Below are 12,222 nucleotides of genomic sequence, written 5' to 3' on the forward strand. Positions count from 1 at the left end.
TCACTAAACAGAAAATAACTGTTCCATATGAAATAGAGCGATTTCTGGTAGTGACACTAGTCTCACATCAGCAATAACCTAACCAAATCTTTAAAACACTGTTCAGTGTTCCAATTTAGTGAAATACACAGAGGAAAAAAATACTTAGATTACCTCTCATTGAAAGTTCAGGCTCTCCCTAGCAGGGCAAAGCCCAGATATCATTGCTGGTTTGACTGGGCCCTGGGGGCAGTGCACCCGGCACAACGCTTTAAAGTTATGCTTGCGAGCTGGTGAACTCCTATAATTTTTGCTGTGTGGTGTTTCTGTCAGCATCCTGAGGGCCTTATTTGTATGTGGGGAGGGCACAGCACCCATGGGGGGCCATGTCTGCCGATCACTCCCCTGCTGTGACCAGTGCCATACAAGGAAAGGGCAGGCCTTGTCTTACTGTGTATTTCTTAAAAGTGACTATAACCATTGCATTAACTCTATGTTCCAAATACTCCTTTAGAAAACCCAAACCAAACCCGTTTTCCCTTTAGGAACCAGGAGGACGCTCCACATGTTTATATAGCACATTGTATATTATGTGCATGGCCGAATCACCGAAATGATCTGACAGGGCTGTATCCGTCTTCTTCCACTGGTCCTGGACCTCCTTCGATGATGGCATCATGTTCACCAATGGTTCGTGATCGAACGCCTCTTCTGGAATAATACCTTCTGCCACCGATGTAAGGAACCGACGGGACACCCAGTGTCAGCACAATACCGCCCAGAGAGCTGCCAGTATCCACTCTGGATCCTGGATTTCCTTTAGAGCTAATAGCTGGTGTGATTGTGACTGATAAGAAAAGGCCGCGGCTGAACTGTCATGGGGATGGTCTCCGAGGCCAGTGTCGCCTGGGTTGTGTTCTGGGACCCTGAGCTGCTGGAGATCCTGTTGGCCCAGCCCCCAGCTGCTGGGATTCTGGCTGTAGCCACGCGTCTTGGAGATGGAGATGGCGGTTGGTCAGCGGGTTCCCGGAGCTGCTGGTGGCCTGGCTCCTAGAGCTGGAGGTCACAGAGGTGACATTCCCTGTTGGTGGTTTCCTGAGGCATCGAATTCTCTGCATGCAGAGATCCATGCAGGCGCGCGCTGTCCACAGGCGCCTGGAGCAGCGCCAGCAGGAGCAGCAGCGCCCAGGCCGAGTCCCAGGCCCCTTGTTCAGGGGCAGGACACGCAGCCTCAGGGTCCCGCCCCAGCTCAGCTGCCTCCTTCAGGCGGGATTGAATGGGCGATTGATTTAATTCATCTCAGTGGGCAGAGATGACAGCGACATTTCCTTGTGTCTTTCCCTTTGGTGAACTAAGTCCTGTGATGTATGGCTGTGCACAGTTAGGGGTGGGTTACATGTCTGTCTGTCTATCGGTTTGCTTTCCTTCTTTCTTTCTCCTTCCTTCCTTCCTTCCTTCCTTCCTTCCTTCCTTCCTTCCTTCCTTCCTCCCTCCCTCCCTCCCTCCCTCCCTCCCATTCTTTTTGTTTTTCAGAAAGGAAAAGCAAAGAAAAAGGAGCATGGTCATTCTTGCTGACAGTTTCCCTGACTCTTCCTCTAGCAACAGCATGGAACCAAGCAGGCTTTGGAGAGCTTTCCCTCCGCGACTTAGTTCCATGGGCCCATTTGTAGACTTTGGAATGTAGTGTGCTTGTAAACAGCTTTCCTGATCTTTCTTCATTTTTTTCTCTATTAAATTTAAATGCACATTATTGGGTATTTATATGCTATATTAAACTTTTATAAATATATTTTGCTTTGTTTCAATTCATGGTAGGACCAATGCCATATTGTACACAAAAGTGACATTTAATAATCCCTTGAAATACTTTGTACCTTGCCACACGTAAGATTTTTAATTCTGTTGACACCATCTGAATCCCATAGGAAACCCTATGGTAATTTTAACCCTAGAATGTCAGTAAACAACTGGAAAGATACTGTAAATAACACTGACACATCAGCTCCTGACAGCACACACTCACACTCACTCATCGGTGCACTCGTTCTGTTTTCGTCCTCCCGGCATAGAGAAGTGTCTGTCCCCTCCTCTTTCTGAAGAACAAGCCTGTGTACCCCCTCTGATGAACACTTAGGACGTAGAGCATCCCCTCTCTTCATTTGATATTCACCCTCTGACACTGATGATCATTGTCATTGATATTAAACATTCAGACTTTTTCTTTTCAAAATTGTTCCCTCTTGATTCTACATCCCCTTTCGTCAGGGATCCCCTCTTTGCTTGGATATTCTAGGTCTCCAGTTTTCTCACCTCCAATGTGCTCCTCTGCCCGCACTGAGATGGCTTCTGCCCTGAGCTTTCTAGTGACTCTCTCAGGCCACCATGCACTTTGTGTCACTAAAGCACTGCAGGCTTTTTGGAGCTCCTTCTGCTGATCTGCCCAGTGGCATTAGGGGTTGTTGACAGATGACAGATACCTCCCTCTTAAAGCACTCTCTTCCTTGACTTCACTGAAACCATCTCCTAGCCACTCATTTTTTTGTTCTATTTTTTTGCAGCTTATACGCTTTTTACCCAGCTATTAAATGTCTGAGTGCCTTCCACTTGCTCTACATTTGCATTTTCTCTTTTTCCTTTGCTAGATTCCTCTGTTCAGTCATCACAGGGCCAAGAAACCATCCTTGAACTCCAGATGAGATTAGCTCTCTCCATTATATACTCCAGTAGCACCATGTTCATCATTGTCCTTGCATTCATCAGGTTATTTTCCATTTCTTTGGTGGTTGATTAATGGCTTATCCCTACCTAGTCTGTAAGCTCTTTGAGGTTGGGTACTGTGCCTGCTTTATTTATTTCACTGTGATATACTTAGTCCTAGCATGACTCTTGCACATACGGGCTCATTTTTTTTTTCTCAAAAGAATTGTTTATCTATATAAGAAGTATTTCTTTCTTCATTAAAATAAAAAGAAGTAAAATTAAAAATGGTTGATATTGAATGACTATTGCTCTGAACTTATCTGAAGGCTATTTAATGTTACATTTTGGTCAAGGTTAACATGTTTTCATTGACTAGAAGGTGTATCAAGAGTCCTTTAGTTTTTTATCAGATAGATTCTATTGTAGCAATATAACAGACATCTGAAATTTCAAGTTTGATTGTATTAGTCTGGGCTCTCCGGAAAAGCAGAATCAATAGGATGTGTGTGTGTGTGTGTGTGTGTGTGTGTGTGTGTGTATATATATATATATATATATATATATATATATATATATATCTCAGTGTAAGAATTGGCTAAGGTGGTTATGGAGGCTGACAAGTTCTGAGATCCGCAGGGTAAGCCAGCAAGCTGGAGACCAAAGGGAGCTGGTGCTGTACTAGTTTGAGTCTGAAGGCCTAAGAACCAGGAGAACTGAGGGTATAGCTCAGGTCAAAGACTCTCAAGCTCGAGACACAACCAGTGTTTCAACTTAGGTCCAAAGGCAGAAGAAAGCTAATGTCCCAGTTTGGAGGCAGTCAGGCAGGAGGAATTCTCAGGGGAGGGTTAGTCTTTTGTTCTGTTTGGGCCTTGAGCTGATTGGATGAGGCCCACCCATGTTGTGGCTAGCAAGTTCCTATAGTCAGTCAATGAATTCACATATTAATCTCATTTGAATATATTCTCATGGATACACTCAGAATAATGTTTGACCAGATATCTGACACCCTATGATTCAGTCAGGTTGATACATAAAATATACCATCATATTGATCAAATGAACAAAATTTATTATAGATTTCTACTTTTTAGTTTTTTTTTTTTCTATTTCATTAGGGTGAGGTGGTTGCCTTATAATTTTCTTCAAATGCTGCAATTGACAAGGCATATTTAGATTTTTTTAAAAGATTTTTTTTATTTATTAGAAACAGCAAGAGAGAGAGAACATGAAGGCAGGTAAAGGCCGAGGGAGAAGCAAGCTCCCTACTGAGCAAAGAACCTGATGCAGGGCTGGATCCCCGGACTCCAGGATCACGAGCTGAGCCAAAGGCAGGGCATGTTGAATCTGTGCCTGACTTTTCAGTCACTCCACACATCGAAGCTGCTCTTTCAGTCTCCTTTTCTACAACTTGTCTGCAATACCCAGTGTTCTAGCTAGGTTTGTTGCTTACCATAATCTGAGCTACGCTTGGTAATACTGTGACTTTGCTGACATTGTTTGCCCTATTTTAATAAACCCACTCCCTCTCAATCTTGTCTTGTCCCAAACTTTCCTAGTTTTCAAGGTTCAGAGTGAATCTCAAACACTGTTGTGAAACTGCCTCTGAGACTTCCATAGCTGCTGCTCTCCATGCAATTGTCTTGGCCCCTTTACTTTTTATGGTAATTTAACCGGTTCCTATTCTGTTTCCACCAAAAGCATGTCAAGTCCTACAGAGCAGAAACCGGTATTGACTTTCTTGTGAGTGGTGGGGGGTGGGGGGGTCCTGCAGGATGGTGCACATGATGTGCTACAATAAATGCATTGAATGAACACTCGGTTTCTCTCATAGGTTTTTGAATTGACTTTTGGTATGTGAGTGGAGTGTGCTTGGCCTGATTCTGGTTCTCTTTCCAGGAAGCACATCTGCTTATCTACTCTGTCCTCTTATTTCCAGTCGGTTAAAATACTCTCAATTATTGGTTAACTTTTGATTTCTTAAGAATTTGTTGGGAATGCGAACTTGATTCCTCAATCCTTTTTCTAGCAAGTTCCACTTTCCTGAATGACATTCTTGCCTTTATCATCTTATTAATTTACAGGAAAATGCCAGTTATTTTTCTTAGTTTTTAGTCCATTGGGTTCTTTGTGTCTGGCCCTCAGTGAGCAAGGTTTTGAGTCAGGTACTGAGATTTCTACATAGATGAATATGATGTATTGCGTGCCCTCTGGGAGCAAGGAATCTTTGGGGAAGGGAGGAGGCAAGGGGAAGGAGAAATCTGTGTTTAGTGAAGTCTCCTGCCATTGAGAATAATATATATTTGGGGAATGATAATTTATATGTAATTTGAGGATATAACCCCTTCCCCCATGGAGTTTGCAGCCCATTTGGGGGATGCATCTAAATAAGTACAGATCAGGGTGGGAAATACTTTGATAGGGATAGCAAAGTTGGTTAGGGAGGCATGTGTGGGGAATCTGTTGCTCAAACTTGGTTATATAATAATTTGGTTGAAATTCTCTTTTCTGATGTGATATGGACCGGTACGTGGTCAGGTAATAGAAAAAGTTTGTGCTAGAAGGGAAAATAGAACTGATATTTCAACCATTTAATTTTAGTTTAAGTTTTGTAAGTATACATTGTTTCTTTTTTAAAATAATAAATTTATTTTTTATTGGTGTTCAATTTACCAACATACAGAATAACACCCAGTGCTCATGCCGTCAAGTGCCCCCCTCAGTGCCCGTCACCCATTCACCCCCACCTCCCACCCTCCTCCCCTTCCATCACCCCTAGTTCATTTCCCAGAGTTAGGAGTCTTTATGTTCTGTCTCCCTTTCTGATATTTCCCACACATTACTTCTCCCTTCCCTTATATTCCCTTTCACTATTATTTATATTCCCTAAATGAATGAGAACACATTGATTCTTTAATTTTTAAAACTATGGGCAGCCTGGGTGGCTCAGCAGTTTAGTCCCACCTTTAGCCCAGGGCGTGATAGTGGAGACCCGGGATCCAGTCCCACGTCGGGCTCCCTGCATGGAGCCTACATCTCCCTCTGCCTGTGTCTCTGTCTCTGTCTCTATCTCATGAATAAATAAACAAAATCTTTTTAAAAAAAATAAAATTTATGACCAAAGCCTTCTTGATTCTGAGCATAGGTTTTCTCACTAGAGTTTGCAACCATATATATTTTTTATAACCACTCCTTATAGTATTCAGTTTTGCTATTTTTAAAGTAATATGAGTAAAGCCTCCTTCTTGTAAAGCAAGTGGAGTATAAACTCCTTCCAGACTTATGATTTTCCTCCATCTTTTATAATTGCTTTCGTTCTGTAACTTTTTTTGTTTTTTTCCTCTTTTCTTTTCCTTCTGTAACTTGACAGTTCTTTTTACAGATTTACCTTTGAGTGTTTTTTAAAAATATACAGCTGATTTTCTTAGAAACAAATGAATTTTTTTCTTACTCGTATATCTTTGGTTTATGTAATATTTGGTTAAGTTATCGATTAAAATATCTTGTACAAGTGTCATAAACATATGTGGGAACACACACAAGGGACTCTCGCGACACAAGCATGCTAGTCAAGGGCTGAGGACAGAGGTGTGCCCGTAAAGCAGAGAGCAGGCTGCCAACTGAGAAGACTTTGCTTTGGACGTCATTCAGCTGACTTGATGCAGTGTCAGGTAAATCTGGGAATGAGTTAAGTGGAGGTCAGTTAAAAAACTTCTGATGTAAAATAGAGCAAAAATGCTCTGGGAACACAATATGCTCTCTAATTGCTTGTCTATAAAATAGCCACTCTGTTCTCTGTGACATAATCTTATTCTAAAGTTTCTTGGCCTGTCGAGATTGGTAATTTATCTAAGTAAAATAGTTGAGGTATGCCTTTTTTTCCTGTGAAGAGTACCTGTTTCCTAGGATCAGATCACATGTTTTCTGTGTAACAGATTTTTCTTTTTATTCTTCTTGTCTTTTCTGTTGACTTTTTTTCCATGTCAGATTTTTTTTTTGTAAGATACTTTAAAGATTACTGTCTTTGCCTGAGCCCCTCAGAGAAACATAGCATATATGTTAGTGATTTGTGGTTGTTGTTTTTTATTTATGGACTTAGTTTTTTTGTCTAATATAGTATCCCATTCCTAGGAATCCTATTAAATTGTTTCCTTGCTGTGTGGCTGATTATTAGCTGTGATTAGAAACCATCAGAGACCATTTTAGTGTCACCTGGATGGCTCAGTTGGTGAAGCATTTGACTCCTGATTTCACCTCAGGTCATGATCTCATGGATTGTGGGATCCAGCCCTGAGTAGGATTCCACACTCAGCAGGGAATCTGCTTCTCTCCTTCTTGCTCTCCCTCTTCCCCTCCATTGTTTTCTCTCTCACAAATAAATAAATAAATCTTTTTTAAAAGAAAAGAAAAGAAACATTTACATTTGTTTGAAACTTCACTTTTTAATAGGACCCGATGAGTGTGCCGTAAATATGAAATTAACTTATTTTGCACAGTTCACTCTTTTGAATACACCTGTCATTTTTCTGCTTCACATAAATTTCCTTGATTAAAAGATGCTTCATTTTTACCAAGGGAATAATTTAAAAAGTATTATTTTGCTTAAGTCATTGTATCAGTCAACTTTTGCCAAGAAGACTGCTCAAACAAATAACCTTAAAGTCTTAGCGGTTTCTAGCAACAAAGATTTAGCTCTTGTCCATGCAAGTGTGGGGTACAGGAGGCTGTGACTCTTTCCAGCATTTGGTTCCACTTGATGTGTAAGGGAACAACACTTACAAGAGACATGCATTTTTCTGGCAGAAGGGAAAGAACAGTCCCCCAAACATGACGACTCTTAAAGCATTCTCTTGGACATGATTCACTTTGCTTCCAGTCACATTTCATGTGTCAGTACAAGTCATTTGGTCAAGCCTGATACAGTACACACCTCATACACACACACCACTCTGGGCTAGATCACAACTTGGTACAGTGCCCCCTCCTGGGATGGGAGTAAATAAATAGGAATGCAATGCTCTGTTACAGTCAGGTCTTTTTTTAGGTTTTAATAATAAATTTATTTTTTATTGGTGTTCAATTTGCCAACATACAGAAAACACCCAGTGTTCATTTTAAAGATTTTTTGTTTTGTTAGAGGAGTATTAAGGATATATTTTGTGAATTTTACTGTGGAAATAATTTTTTCCTGATATTTTTCAGCTTTATATTTTGAACTCTGTAGAACTGATGTTAATATACAGGTTGAGATTGAATTAGGATCTTTGTAAGGAAGAATTAAGTGAAAGGATATTACATATGGAATTCTTACTTCCTACTTCATTATATTTTATTTTCTCCACCTTTATCACTTGTCTCCTACTTCTATTGATAATTGAGCGGGAGTTCAAACTTTTTTCGTCCATACTGGTATAGTTTCAGTTTGTAACTGTAGGAATTTTGAAGACTATTTCCTATTGTATTGATTAGTCATTAGTCAATTTGGCTGGATAATCTGACGCTATCTACTACCATTTCAATACACTAAATTATGCCTTTGCCAATTTCATAGTCATGTTTTGTTTTTTTTTTTTTTAACAGCATCCACATGTGGACAACAGTCTCCCAGCAAGTAAAGAGAAACCAAGTTAAGTCACAGACAGGTGCAGCTGAAATACCAAATCACGCATGGCCTTTTCTAGAGTTATATTTACTTGTGCACAGTGGGGACTATATTTCCTTACAAAACAAGAGATAGTTACATTTGCTGTTTTGAAATAGCAGAACTGAACCTCAAATGCATGAGAACATGAAATCTTAGTGGGGTATGGTACTTGAAAAGGGACAGTGGGCAAGTTGTCAGAGAAATTGGAGATTTGTGAGTGATGCTGGATGTTGGAAGGAGATAGGAAGTTTGAAAAGTAGATACATCTAGATATCCAGGAGTAAATGTTTTGTGATAGTGATGGAATCAGAAAGAATTAGACTGGAAGGCATTGTGAGTTTATTTGGTCCTAGCTATTGCCACAATACAGAAGCAGTTCCATTGGTAAAAGCTTATCAAATGGTGGCTTACATTATCCTGTGTAATTTCAGAGAAGTCCCCTCCCCCAATCTTCCAAGATTGTGTATTCCAGTTTTTCACTGTCATATCCCACTTAAGTGTGTTTCTTAATTCCATACCAACTGTCCTTTTCAAAGGGTGAGGTCTGAGAGGGGCAGCAATGATCACATCATCCTGTATATGCATTTCTCTTTAACGTCATTAAAGCTCTTGGGAAAGATGTTATTTCACCTGTGATTGAATCTAGTTCTGAAAGGGATGAGATTACAAAGTCTACCTACACCATTTTACAGACTAAGTGAAAGAGTTTCAAAGATGATGAGACTCGCCCAAGGTGAAAGGGCCCAAATGGGAAAGCCAAAGCCAGAAGAACAATCTTGTCTCCTAATTAAGTGTTCTTACTTTGTATATGACATATAAGTGGCTATTTCATGAGTATATTAATATCAGATGTACATAACAGAATATAAGTTTTCTTCCTGCACATAACATTGAGGTAGCATAGTTAATAATAGGTGTCTGGCCAAAGAAAGGAAATTGTTTTGTGAGTCATTGAAAAGTAAGCATAAGAAGTAAAAGAAATATATGAGGACAAATTCCATTTAGCTGTCAAACGCATTGGGTTGTTTTAGCCTCCTTTAAGAAATGTTTTATCCAGGAAAATTGAAAGCTATATATAGATTAACTCATTCTATTTCACTCCTGAGTTCACTACGCCTGTTCTTCTCATGGTTCTAGTTATAGGCTGGCTCTAGGATTTGCTAAGTGTGAGCTTTACAATTGTTTATCATCACTTAGTCTCAACTCTCCCATTGGTAAAATGTGCACAGCTTGGAGGTGTTCTTCTGGGAGATGGACCCAGATTTTTTTGAAATTTTTTTAATAAATTAATTTTTATTGGTGTTCAATTTACCAACATACAGAAAAACACCCAGTGCTCATCCCGTCAAGTGTCCCCCTCAGTGCCCGTCACCCATTTCCCCCCACCCCCCGCCCTCCTCCCCTTCCACCACCCCTAGTTCGTTTCCCAGAGTTAGGAGTCTTTATGTTCTGTCTCCCTTCCTGATATTTTTTGAATTTTTTAATCCAGAATTACTCTTTTAGGTAGGTGCTATTGATCCTATTTTGTAGATAAGGTAATAAATGAAGTTAAGATAAACTTTCCTGAGGATACATTGCTAATAAGTTGTATACCAGAATCCCAAGTCAGGTCTATCTGATTCCAAGGCAGAGTCTCTCCACCCAGTGTACTTGGAAATGCACTTGACTTTTTCATCCATCTCTCAGAAGGTGAAAGCCTGATAAAGTACGTGATATTTTTAGACAATTGCCAAGTGCTATATCAATGTGAGGTATTGTTGTTTCTTTTATGTGTTCTTAGCCACTTATTGGAAAATAGCAGTACGATCCAAGGCATAAATAAGTTTTCTATTTTCTGCTTTATGGATGAGGAAATTGAGGCCCATGGGATAAGGAAGGATATCTACATAGGCAGAAAGTAAGAGAGTAGTGTCAGTTCCTAGTCTAGTTCTAAAGCCAATCGTCCAGTCTTTCTCCTTATTCTTCTCTAGACCTGAGTTTTTATTCTGGCATAGGGGCTGATTCCATCACTATGTACTGATTCCTGTGTTGGAACTTCCCAATCAGCTAAGACACTCTAGCGAGGTAAGAGTAGGTTACTAGTAAGGAAAGAGGTAATGACACTGATGATAGTATTTTTTAAAGACTATATGCATGCAGGTAATCATTCAAACTTCATGACAGTTGGATATAACACTATATGGCAACCCTTCCATACTTTATGAATTCAGAAACGGTCATTGTGGTGCATTAGGATTTTGGCAGAGCACCCGCCTCAAGAGAATACTCTGTAGCAGCTCTACCATAAGGCACTATCTCCAGTTTTCCTGTTGAATCATTCCAGCCAGGTTACTTACTTACTTCATTTTTCTGGGCTTGTTTATCTTCATTTCCTAAGTTTGTTTGAAAAACCCTAACAACTAGGACATTCAGAGAAGCTCTTGTATGTGCAAATTTGCCTGTAAATCTGAATTCTCTATGAGATGTTACTACCAAAATGTTGAATCTAATAAAACTGTAAGCCACCATGATTTTTGTGTGTCATTCAGAGATACAGATCAACATTCTCCTGTACTTTACTTTTTTGAATCGATTATCAGTCCAAAGGAAGAGCTTTGCAAGTAGTTTGTTACTAAAATGATTTATTTTTTGGATTTAGGTACACATGATGATTCTCTCAATTCTTTGAACCTCTCAGTTGCCTGTTCTTTTTTCTCTTTCTGGACCAGGGTTTTGGAAATTCATTTAAGGTTTGTTTGTAGTTCCCTGTCGTATAACATGAAAGTTCTAACTTAATTTTAATATTCTAGTTTAAATTTAATATTAATAATTAGATCACCGATAGCATATTGTTCTCTAGATGCAGAAATGACACCATTACCTAATAAACTTCTTTTTGCTGCATTTACAGGCCTCCACAAGATGTTACTGCATTGGGCAAATTGATGATGTGGAATTCACTTTTAGAAAGTTAGATAATTAGCCTTTCCTTTGATATATATGACTGTCTCTATTTGTAATATATATTTTATGTATATTTTATGTATATGTATTTTGTTTGCCAGGTAACTGAATATTGTCAGATTCCTTTTTCAGTATCTAGATCAGTTGGAAATTTAAAAAAAACATCAATGGTAACTTTGAATTGGCACGTGGTACTCAATGTATCTTAAAATGATTTTTTCTTAATCACTATTAGAAACAAATGAATAGGGCACCCTGGGTGGCTCAGCAGTTTAGCCTCTGCCTTTGGCCAGGGCCTGATCGTGGAGACCCAGCATCGAGTCCCACATTGGGATCCCTGCATGGAAAGCCATAAACTACCAGAACTGGAACAGGAAGAAATAGCAAATCTGAACAGGCCAATAACCAGGGAGGAAATTGAAGCAGTCATCACAAACCTTCCAAGACACAAAAGTCCAGGGCAAGATGGCTTCCCTGGGGAATTGTATCAAACGTTTAAAAAAGAAACCATCCCTATTCTACTAAAGCTGTTTGGAAAGATAGAAAGAGATGGAGTACTTCCAAATTTGTTCTATGAGGCCAACATCACCTTAATTCCGAAACCAGATAAATACCCCACCAAAAAGGAGAATTATAGACCAATATCCCTGATGAACATGGATGCAAAAATTCTCAAGAAGATACTAGCCAATAGGATCCAACAACACATTAAGAAAATTATTCACCATGACCAAGTAGGATTTATCCCTGGGACACAAGGCTGGTTCAACACTCGTAAAACAATCAGTGTGACTCATCATATCAGCAAGAGAAAAACCAAGAACCATATGACCCTCTCATTAGATGCAGAGAAAGCATTTGAGAAAATACAGCATCCATTCCTGATCAAAACACTTCAGAGTGTTGAGATAGAGGGAACTTTCCTCGACATCTTAAAAGCCATCTACGAAAAGCCCACA

General features: G+C 39.6%; 1 long non-coding RNA gene across 2 annotated transcripts; it reads left to right on the forward strand.

The window, feature by feature from the left end:
- Window positions 1-369: 369 nt before the first annotated feature.
- Window positions 370-11,269, forward strand: LOC140598528 (uncharacterized). Of its 2 annotated transcripts, XR_012000965.1 has the most exons (4): window positions 370-1,670; window positions 8,257-8,318; window positions 10,959-11,049; window positions 11,211-11,269. It is a non-coding gene; the product is annotated as an uncharacterized lncRNA (long non-coding RNA). The 2 variants fall into 2 exon arrangements; XR_012000964.1 differs by having other exon boundaries at window positions 10,959-11,269.
- The last annotated feature ends 953 nt before the right edge of the window (window positions 11,270-12,222 follow it).

Source organism: Vulpes vulpes, chromosome 4 (assembly GCF_048418805.1).
Source record: "Vulpes vulpes isolate BD-2025 chromosome 4, VulVul3, whole genome shotgun sequence".
In the NCBI taxonomy this organism is placed as follows: domain Eukaryota; kingdom Metazoa; phylum Chordata; class Mammalia; order Carnivora; family Canidae; genus Vulpes; species Vulpes vulpes.